Raw genomic sequence first — 10,021 nt, forward strand, 5'->3', positions numbered from 1 at the left:
TCTCCTAAGCTCGTGGAGAGACAGGGGAGAGCACCAGCGTTTTCTGGGGCTTGTGCCTGGAAGAAGTTGGGGGGCTCCTAGGACACCCCGGCTAACTGTGGTTTCCAATGAACAGTTCCAGGGCAGTGGCGTGTGTGTTTGGGGGGGTCAGGACCAGAGTGCATTGGTCTCACGCCCAGAATGACAATGCTACAGGAGGTGGCCAGGTGCCCAACACCACGCTGTGACCCCCAGCAAGGCTGATGCCCCACGTCCATCCACTTCTGGGGGCCTCACTCTGGTGTCAGTGATGGGAGGAGCCTCTGGGCATAAGCCAGAACCCAGAAACCTCACTTTACAGCGTTTTGGGGCCACAGATGCCTGCAAAGGTCAGATGACAGAACGGACCGCAAATTACCCACATATCCAAATGCCGCGAACTCCTTGGGATTCTCAGACCCTCTCCCCCAAAATACCCAGACGCCCAGGGGCCACGGAGCTTCCCGGCTTCACAGGCCATTTCCCACAAAATACGTAGACACTGGGGTGCTGTGCTGCCGTGGGAGTGCGCGGACTGGGCGCCCGGCGCAGCACAGACCCTGGGCTCTGCTCCCCGCTGCTGCGCTTCCTCTTGTCTCTCCAGCTCCTTCTCGGCCCGCCCCCACCCTGTCCCCCCCCATTCTTGCATTACCCCCCCATCTGGCTCTTATTTCTCCCCTTTTCCTGTTCTCCTCTTCTGTCCAGGGGCTGCACACGAGGGGTTCAACTCAACCAACGGCGTCTACACACTTTGCAAAAAACAGAGGGTAAGACAACAGTGAAGCAGACTTCCTGTCCCCGAGGGGCCCCCTTGGTCCCCAGGTCCCCTGGAATGGGGCTTACACACCCTATTATGTAAAAGGCAAATGGGGGTGAGCAGAGGGGCTGTGTAATCCTGGGACTCGGCAGCTATCCCTCACTGCCTGTTGCAGAACCCAGGTCGCCGGCCCTTGGTGTGACCTGAACACAATTTCATTCCAGGGGGGTCCCCAGAAACCTGTGGCCTGCGTGGGGTGTTTGGGAGCTGGGCCTCCTCCCAAGCACATATCTTGTCCACCCTGGCAAGTCGGCCGTTTGTCTCACTGGCCATGAGCTGTAGCCCTGAGCCATCAGAAGTGAAAAGGCAAAGTGGGGACTCAAACCAGCTCCTACATTTACAGGGAAATGAATGAATGAAACAGACCCGCTCAGATCAGGACCCATCAGGGCGATCGGCAGCGCAGATGTGATCGGCAGCTGGGGTCTGTGGAGGCCTCAGGGCCGGCGGCGGAGACCTCTCTACAGGCAGCTGGCCGGTGGACCGGGAGCCTTGCAAAGGGGTGAGCACCCCATCACTAGGGAAATTCAAGAAAGCTTGGTGGCCATGCCTCAGGGTGTTCTACAGGGAGGCTGGACGCTCTGAACCGTCTGTGCCTTTCCAACCCTGAAGTTTCAGTCTCAAACTGACAACACAGGGGTGGGCTGGGGTCCTGCCTCAGTTTCCCCTTTAGAACTAGAAAGCCTATTTCCTGTCTTCTGGCTATGTGGAGGCCCACGGCTAAGGGACAGTGCGTTAAGACATCCAGAGCGGAGCCCCAAACCCACCTTGCCTGGCTCTGAGAGCGCTCAGGTGTCACATGCCACAGGGACATACGAGCGTTTCCTGCCCCCGCCGGCTGTGGGCCCCTGCTGCTCGCCCCGCCGGCTGCACCTGCTCACCTGCTCTTCCGAAGCATGCAGGCAGGGCTCTGCCCACCACGGGCTCACCGGGCACTGGCGCGAGGCAGGCCCGCTCTGGGGTCTCCGGGGGGGGCGCAGCAAGTACAGACTCCTGGCCCATTGGGAGTGTTTGCGGGTGGCCCAGGGCCCCCAAAGGGACAAGCCCGCCCTGGCGGGGGGCAGGAGAGGGGTCCGTGCACCTCCCCTCAGGGGCCCCTCTGCCCAGCTGTGTGGTTCTCGGAATGTGCACCCTCCAAAGAGAAGGCCCTGGTCACTGCAGAGCGCCCTGGGCCCAGGTGCCCAGTAGGAGGTGGCTCCCCTCACAGACCCAAGCCAGCGGCTGGGCGGCCTGCGGAGTGACGGGCAGGGGTCCTGGGGGCCCTCCCCTGGGGGGGTGGCGGGCTGCTGCAGCCACTCCCAGAGGGCACTTGGCCCAGGGGGCTCTGTCTTCAGACATAATTGCTGGGAGCAGAGAGGGCACAAGACATTTCCCCGGAGACGTTTGTAAACCAGGCTTATGTAATGGGGACCCCGTTTATGGATGTGTTCTCTTTAAAGGGGCTCTGCATTGCGGCCGAATTGGAAATTCGTCCTGGTGAGCGGCCTGTGGGTGACCGCCTGGCTTGCCGGCTTTGGTTGGGAGCAGGCCTCTTCATTGGAGGGGACGTTGAGGCAGCAATGAGACTTGTCCAGCCCCCACTCCCCAGGATTCAGCTGGGACCCCAGGGCCCAATCCCGGAGCTTCCGACGGACATGCCAGTGGTAATATTGTCCCACATCCCTGCAGGGAAGGCCCCAGGTCACCGGTGGCCCCACCTCAGTCATTCCCTCCGAGCCAACCCCAGAAGGGCATCAGTCATCAAACTCCACCAAGAGTTCCAGGTGAAAGCTATGGGGTGACTTGCAGACAACAGCTCTTGGGGCAGCAGGGTCCCGGGCCTTGCCACACCCTCTTCTGGTGGACGGTCTTGGGTGGGACATCCCAGGACCGGCCTTACGTCCCTAGGGGTGTGGCAGGGCTGGCAGCACGGTCTACCTGGACGGAGGGGGTTCTTCACACCCAGCCAGGCCGAGTCCTGAGCCGCCAGCTGCACCCACCCCCGAGGGAAGCCCCAAGCCTGCTGCCAGTCCTGCCTGGGGGTAGGGAGCCGGAAATGAGTGGGGCCCCATCACGCCAGGTCGACCTTGCCCCCTTCTGTGGCCTTGCTGGTCATTTCTCTGTGTGACGACAGGGTCAAAGCAAGGATTTGGGGCCGGGTCTGAACCCGCTGAGGAGGGCAAACAGCCGTATGCCCAGGGCCCCCTTCCACTCGGCCCTCCCACCCTCTGCGGAGACGGCTGGAGGCGCAAGAGAAGTTACTTGACAGAATGGGTCCCCGCAGAGGTTTCTAAGCTCAGACCAACTGGTGTAATCTGGGTGTAAATGCTGCGCCCTCCCTGCCCCCACCGACCTGGCACCACAAGGGGGGACCCCTGACCTGTCTGTGGGTGCCCATGTGCAGGTCCCTGGGGCCTCAGCTCTACCCCAGCTTCCTGGGGGGATGAAAACATGCACACCTGCACCTGGAACCCAACCGAGAGCCTGATGCCCAGGGAAGGGCAGTCATGAAACGTCACCGGCGTGCCAACACCGGGGCAGTTTGGTCAGGTAAAGGCAACCAGTGCAGAGAAGCCCCCCAAACCGGGCCTGGCTCGTAAAGCCCCCGCAGCCTGTAGGCTCCGCTCCTGCCCCTCCGGCCCCAGGCCACCCCCGCTCCTTGGGCTGACGTGGTTAACACTCACAACCCAAACACTTGTTCAAAGCCCTGTTTGACCTGAAGTGGGCTCAGGCGTGGAGGCTCTGAGCCTAAAAGTCGCACCCCAGACTCAGAGGTGACATTCTCAAGTGACATTCTTGTTTGGTTTTTTTTTTTTCTTTTTTTTTTGATTATAAAAAAGATTGGGGGAAAAAGGCCAAACAACCCAAACCACTTGCTTGTGGCAGCGTCTAAGCCCAGGGTGAGGTAGGAGCCCGGGGTCTGCCCACAGGAAGTGGTTCCTGTTAGTCACTACGAGGCCCTAGGAGGTGTCACACCCATAACCTTTCTCTGGCCACACAGATGGTGACAAACTGAAGAACCTGTGAATGCCCCCCCCAGCAGGTGCAGGAGGCATCCCCACAATGGCTAAGCTGTTGCAAGTTTGGGGGTGGGAACTCCCAAGCACTGCCGGCACACTCCCCGGGGCCTGAGGGCAGCTGCCTGGACTTCCTCTTTGCTGGACGAAAGCCCCAAGTGTGGAAGAAAATGCCAGGCCGCCCCCACCCCTCACCCCCCAGGACCCCTGCGTTTCCTCCCCCAGCTCCGTCCCCCTGGGCTGGGAATTCTGCACCTTCCAGACCACGGTCTCGGTAGGAGCAGCTCAGAGGCCCCAGGCCTTGTCGCCCTCAGACCCTCTCGGTTGTCCCCGTCACCTGGGAGTGACTTCCACACGCGCCTCTCAGAACCAGACCCGTTTGGGCTGAGAGGCTCAGAGTGCCCTCACTGCTTCCTCTTTACACACTCCTGCCGCCACCGCCACCCTACGGACTGCTGATGCTGTGACCGCTGCTGCTCCGGCCACTGGTCACTGCTGAGCCGCACCTCTGAGTCACTGGGGCGCACGTCTCCCCGAGGGGCAGCACTGCCTGGCCACACTTGTAGATGAGGAAACTGAGGTGCAGAGGAGTGAGGTAAGCAGCCCAGTGTTGCACAGCAAGAGGGGGGAAGGCTGGCTGGACATGGCGCCGGCTGCTGGTCTCTCCCCTCTCCTGATCTGTGGGGACCAGCGCTCAGCATCCTGGCTGGTCCTGCTCTTCTCACCAGGCCTCTACTTGACCACGGCGGCCAAATGCGACCAGCGCTTCCCAGGGCCTTGCCATGGACTGCTGTTCAGTGGGGGCTCACTGAATGTCTCCATGGGTGGGTGGTGGATGGAAGGAAGGATGGATGGATGGATGGATGGATGGATAGATGGTTGGATGGGTGGATGGGTGGATGGATGATGGATGGATGATGGATGATGGATGGATGGATAATGGATGATGGATGGTGGATGGATGGATGGATGGATGGATGGATAGATGGTTGGATGGGTGGATGGGTGGATGGATGATGGATGGATGATGGATGATGGATGGGTGGATGATGGATGGATGGATGGATGGATAATGGATGATGGATGGATGGATGGATGGATGGATGGGTGAGGCACAGAGTCCCCCACCTCCTAGACACTTTTGGCTTCCTCCACTTGCCAAGGTGAGGCAAAAGGGAACCACCGCCAGGGGCTGTGAAGTGGAAATACACATGGACACCTCTCCCAGCAGGCCTGCCTTGATCCCTCACATAAGAGGGGCTCTCACAGCCCCTGCCCCATCACAGGACAGATCACAGTGGGTTTCGTTTGGCTGATTCTGAGCCAGGCAGACAGTGAGTGCCCAGTGAATGTTTGAGGGACAAAACGGTAAGGTGCTTTGAGACAGCCGGGACCGTCCCTTACACCCCACAGGCCTCTGCCCAGTGGGGCTTGTCCTCTCATCTCCCCTGGTCACCTGCTGGACCATTCTCCTCATTCCTCCATGAGTTCTGCCGAAGGACTTGCAAACCCTCCTTGTCACTCTGTTTCTCTGAAAACCAGGGTTGCAATTTTCTCTGGGTCCAATGTCACAGTACCATTGTCCTGTGTTCAGTGTGACAGTGTGGCAGCATCCTATTTCCCAGGGCAGAGGCCATGCTGGCCTGTCCGTCTCAGCACCCTGTGGGAGCTGGCACACAGTAGGTGCTCAGCAAGTTCTGCCGGGCGGCGACATGGAGCCAGCCCGGTTATATTTGGTGCCTCTCCTGCCACTGACTCAGTCTCTCCGAGCCCATCGTCCTTCCTTCTCCAGGGGACACTTCGGTCTAGAGAAGCCTCGTGACTCGCTGCCTTCTGTATCAGGCCTCACGCTTTGAGATCAGCTCCTGCAAATAGCTCAAATCTCAACAGGCCAAATCTAAGCAGACACCTTGCCAATCTGTAGCGAGCCCTCTCACTGCTTGGTGACACACAAACATGGTCACTGGCAAAGGGCTCCTGGTGGGACTGTGTGGCGCTCCTGCCAACAGGCAGCTGCCGGTCCCCGGAGGCCCAGGTGCGCGTGCACAGCCGTGCCGGCGCCCGGGCTTCGTCCTGGCTGTACGCGGAGAGGAGGTGCTTTCCTCCACACACTCTGCGGTTGTGGTTCTGCCTCCGAGGATTTCTGGTTTTTGCAGGGGGCCCAGACCTGGGCCCTTGTCTAGCTGGGTGAGTGGGGAGGGGCCCCAGGGTCCTGCAACCGTAGCCCAAGGGACCCATCCTTCCTGCTGTCCCAGCACCAGGCGTGGCGTGGCTGAGAGGCTGGGGACAGTGATGCCGGGATTCTGAGTCACGTGGCCCCTCCGGATTCCCCAGCTCTCCCGCGCTGACCTTCTCAGCGATGGACCTTGAGCCGCATGCCAGGCCTGCCCTGGGATGTGCGCTCAGCCTGAGCCATCTCCCTGGGAACCCAGTGCCGGCTCCCTTCTTGAGCTGTGGGCACGCTGGGTGAGCCGGCAAGTCTGGGAATGTTTCATGGCCGAGGTGCGGCACAGTCAGCCTCGAATGACAAACGGAACCAATTAAATGCAATAGCGCTCCCTCTGTCTCCGTGTTCTGGCCAGTTCCTACAGCTAGTCACCTTTGACGAAGTCTATTAGAGGAATTAAAAGTGTGTCCCCCACCCCAGCCAAGTTCAAACATCTATTCAAGCCCAGGAAATAGGACCAAAACGGTTTATTAAAAATCTAATCACCAGCATTTACAGGACACAAACAGCTCTGAAGTACGTGCACCGGCCAGCCCACAGCCTCTCCCGGAGCTCAGTGCAGGCGAGTAAGAGCCTCGGAACGCATTTCTCACGATCTCGCCTCGTGGCTTCTGCTGTTGTATTGATATTGCTTTTCATTAGCAAAACAGCAAAGGATGGGAGGACACATTCACTGGGCTCCCTTGAGAGAGGCGTGCGTATGATCTATTCTGGCAGCTGTTTCTACTGCTGTTGTCAGGCTGAGAAGAAAAACCCAGGGCCGGGCAGCGCCCTGCTTGCTTGGTTACAGGGTGCAGCTCATCGCAGCTCGGGGAGGCTCTCCCGGCCGCCGTCCTGAGTCAGCACACGTCTCTAGGTGGCTGGACTGGCATTCTATCAAGAAGAAGGGCTGTGTGTGCAAACAGGGTGCTGCCCTCCTGGCGGGGGGATAGGCTGGAGGCACGCTTGTAGGGAGAGGAGGTCAGCGGTCCCCATTTGATTTTGGCTTTTGGGGCCTCTGGCCCGGCGGGGACAACAGCTGTGGATACAGAAGCATTGCCTTTGACATTTTCTGGTGGCTTGACCATGGTGCCCCCGTCCAGTGGCCGAGGCCTCCCAAACTTCCTCCAGGTGGACACCTGGTCTTTGGTGTGGTTCCTGAGCTGGGATCTGTGTCCTGGAGACTCTTGGCTAGAGCCGTCCCGTGTGGTGACCTCCGAGTCAGTGCTGGATGCAGCCCCAAGCAGCACAGTTTGGGCCACTCTGGGTGGACAAGCAGTCCCCACTGATCCCACCATGGCCAGGGGTGCTCACCGGGTGCTCAACAGTGGTTCCTCCCCTCTGTTGGGGCACCAGCTCTTTTCTAGAAGGTTCTCTGCCTCTGCGGGGAGATTCTCCCTTAGCTATGTCTGATGCATAATGGTCCCCAAGCACTTACTTCCTTTCCCTCTCATTCTCTCAACATACTTTACTTTCATTTTAAATTATTTTTGTTCAGTCTTCCTCTCTAAATGATGCCAACTTAAAAATTATTTTTAAGTAAAAATGATCCATTTGATTCTTTCCCACGTGCCTTATTTTGAAGACAAGCTTTTTTTAGTTTAATATCCAATTTAATTTTTAAAAACACTCATTGAAAAACAGAACAGAATAAAAACATTTAAAGTTAAGTACACTCACTTCCCAATCTAGTAATTCTTTAAGTCACACCAACTGTAAGTTATAAAAGATAAATGCAGAAGCATAATCACTGTGAACACACGCCTGCCCTCCGCTTTCGTTGGGGCTTTACATCGATGTCTGCATTCCGCAGTGGAAGCAGGAATTCCCTTTGAAGACACGATCTCCTTAAAATCTTAGGTGCATGTTAAAGATTCAGGTGTAGGGAGCTGGGGTGCAGGCCTTTGGAATCTGGCATTTTGTGGGTACACGTGATGACCAAAGTGCATTTGAAAACGAACCCTCCAGCTGCGTGGGCTCCGGGCTGCAGACCTCGGCGTCTCTCAGCGTCTCTGCACTGTTCTTTAGACGAATATTTGCAAACTGGTACGATTCTGGGGGCGGGCTGGCAGCCACCCAGCATAGTCCCTCGTGGGGTCTCAGACGCGGCTGTGTGTGTCTTCAGTCCCAGGGGCTGGCTGTGACTGAGGGCTCCTGGGCTGATGGACGAGCTGCGTGGAACGCCCCTGGTTGGGGCCCCGGATAATGCTCCTCGGGACGCCTGGCCACTGAGAGTCAGGACACAGAGGCTCCGGGAAAGGGGCACTGGCCTAGGCCCCGGCTTCGGGCTTGCTGGGCCTCGGCGAGGGCAGGGGAGGAGGCTGTGGACATGGAGAGGACAGCTGCTTGCTCTGCCTGGGGCCACTTGTCACCACCTCTCCACGGCACAGGGCGTCACTCTCCAGTGAAGCGGCTCCTCAAGTCTCTGGGTCCATGCGCTCCCCGGCGCAATGACAGATGAGAAAATCCACCGTTCGGGGTTTTCTGCAGAGGCTGGTGGAGAAGTGTCTGGATTCGCAGGGAATTCAGATCCTAGGATGTTTTACTAAGTGAGCTGTCCTTTCAGGGGGATCTTACAGACGGACTGCTCATTTGGGGGCACGGGACACCGTCATGGAATCGGGAACCCCAGGGCTGCTCATGTGTTTCTGGACAACAGACACTTGGGGCAGCTGTTTTGGGAGGGTACTGGGCCTGGCGGCCCCATCACGTCCCAGCGTCTCCCAAAAAGCCACCTGGCTATTGGTGCCTTGGGCCTGGGCGTCAGCCGAAAGGTAGCTTCTCTCGAGGTCCCCACCCACCCAGCCTTCCTCCCAGTCACGCCGGCCATGCCATCCACACGCACAACCTCCTGTCGTGGGAAACGGGGAGATGGCTCCCGCCCCACGACAGCTGCAGAGACCCCTTTACGCCGCGGAGCGCCAACACTAGAAGACTCTCCTTCTTTAAGTGGCTGACATCTCGAAAACAAAGCAAAGCAAAGCGAGGCGCGCGGCGCAGCCCCCACGGCCCTCGAGCACCACAGAGTTCCCTTTGTGTGCCAGCAGACGGGGCTAGAGCAGGCTCGGTGTTCGAAGACACGGTTACAGCCTAATATTATGCAATAGGATGTTAGCCACACATTCTAATAAAAAAATAAAATAAATAATAATAAACATTTGACCCAGAGTAAAGATCTTTCACGAGACGCCCTAATCACTTTTCTGCTCCGACCTCAGTTTTTTCTGGACGGGCTCCAGGGAGCCCAGGGTGGTGCGACAGCCTTTTTCTCGGAGGGAACAAAAGGTCTTTTTCAGTCCTAAGGGCTGTCAAGTTTATCCAAATATTCTCAGCTTACTACTAGCCCCTTTCTGAATTGATATTTCCAATAAAAGGACACTTTGTATCTTTAAGCCGCACTGGGCGCCCCCCGAGCGAGGATACTAGGGCAGGGAAGCCCGCTCTGCAGCTTCCTTGCGACGGGTGGGGACAGGCGTGTCCAGCCTAGGGGATGGGACGGGGCGGCCCAGGGCTGAGCGCAGGGTAGGGCTGGGCACAGAGGTGCCCTAGCTCCACCGCACCCGTCTCAGGGCGTCGCCACAGCACCCATCCTCCCTGCGTCGCCTCTGATTCTGGCCAAGCCCATCTGGTCCGCCAGCAGCCGCTGAGCACGCTAAGTCACCAGAGCCATGGATGATGGCGAGGAGGAACCCGTTCTGATGGGCTGAGCTGTGCGAGGCCTGCACTCTCTGGCAGCCAGCACGCCGGGCAGAGTGGCCTCGTGGGAGCCCACTGTCCACGACATTGCAAGGGCCATTTCTTAGCAGCGGCTCACCCCCATCTGCCCAGATGTTCTCACACTAGCCAGCCCCAGAGCCCTGTCCTGTGTGCGCACGTGCGTGTGCACGCATGTGTGTGTGTGTGTGTGTGTGTGTGTGTGTGCGCGCCCCCGAGCACGCACACAGCAGCTGACACTCTCCAGAGTGGTCCCTGCCGCCCGCAAAG

At 58.4% G+C, this 10,021-nt stretch overlaps 1 protein-coding gene and 1 long non-coding RNA gene across 4 annotated transcripts in view; one reads left to right on the forward strand and one right to left on the reverse strand.

Annotated features, from left to right (window-relative positions):
- Positions 1-10,021, reverse strand: part of PRDM16 (PR/SET domain 16) — a 286,551-nt gene that overhangs the window by 49,754 nt on the left and 226,776 nt on the right. The gene's annotated exons all lie outside the window — the stretch shown is intronic.
- Positions 724-3,654, forward strand: LOC109391195 (uncharacterized). Its single transcript, XR_002125748.1, has 5 exons — positions 724-785; positions 1,179-1,337; positions 2,275-2,311; positions 2,504-2,598; positions 3,219-3,654. It is a non-coding gene; the product is annotated as an uncharacterized LOC109391195 (long non-coding RNA).

Source organism: Hipposideros armiger, unplaced genomic scaffold (assembly GCF_001890085.2).
Source record: "Hipposideros armiger isolate ML-2016 unplaced genomic scaffold, ASM189008v1 scaffold_284, whole genome shotgun sequence".
In the NCBI taxonomy this organism is placed as follows: Eukaryota; Metazoa; Chordata; class Mammalia; order Chiroptera; family Hipposideridae; genus Hipposideros; species Hipposideros armiger.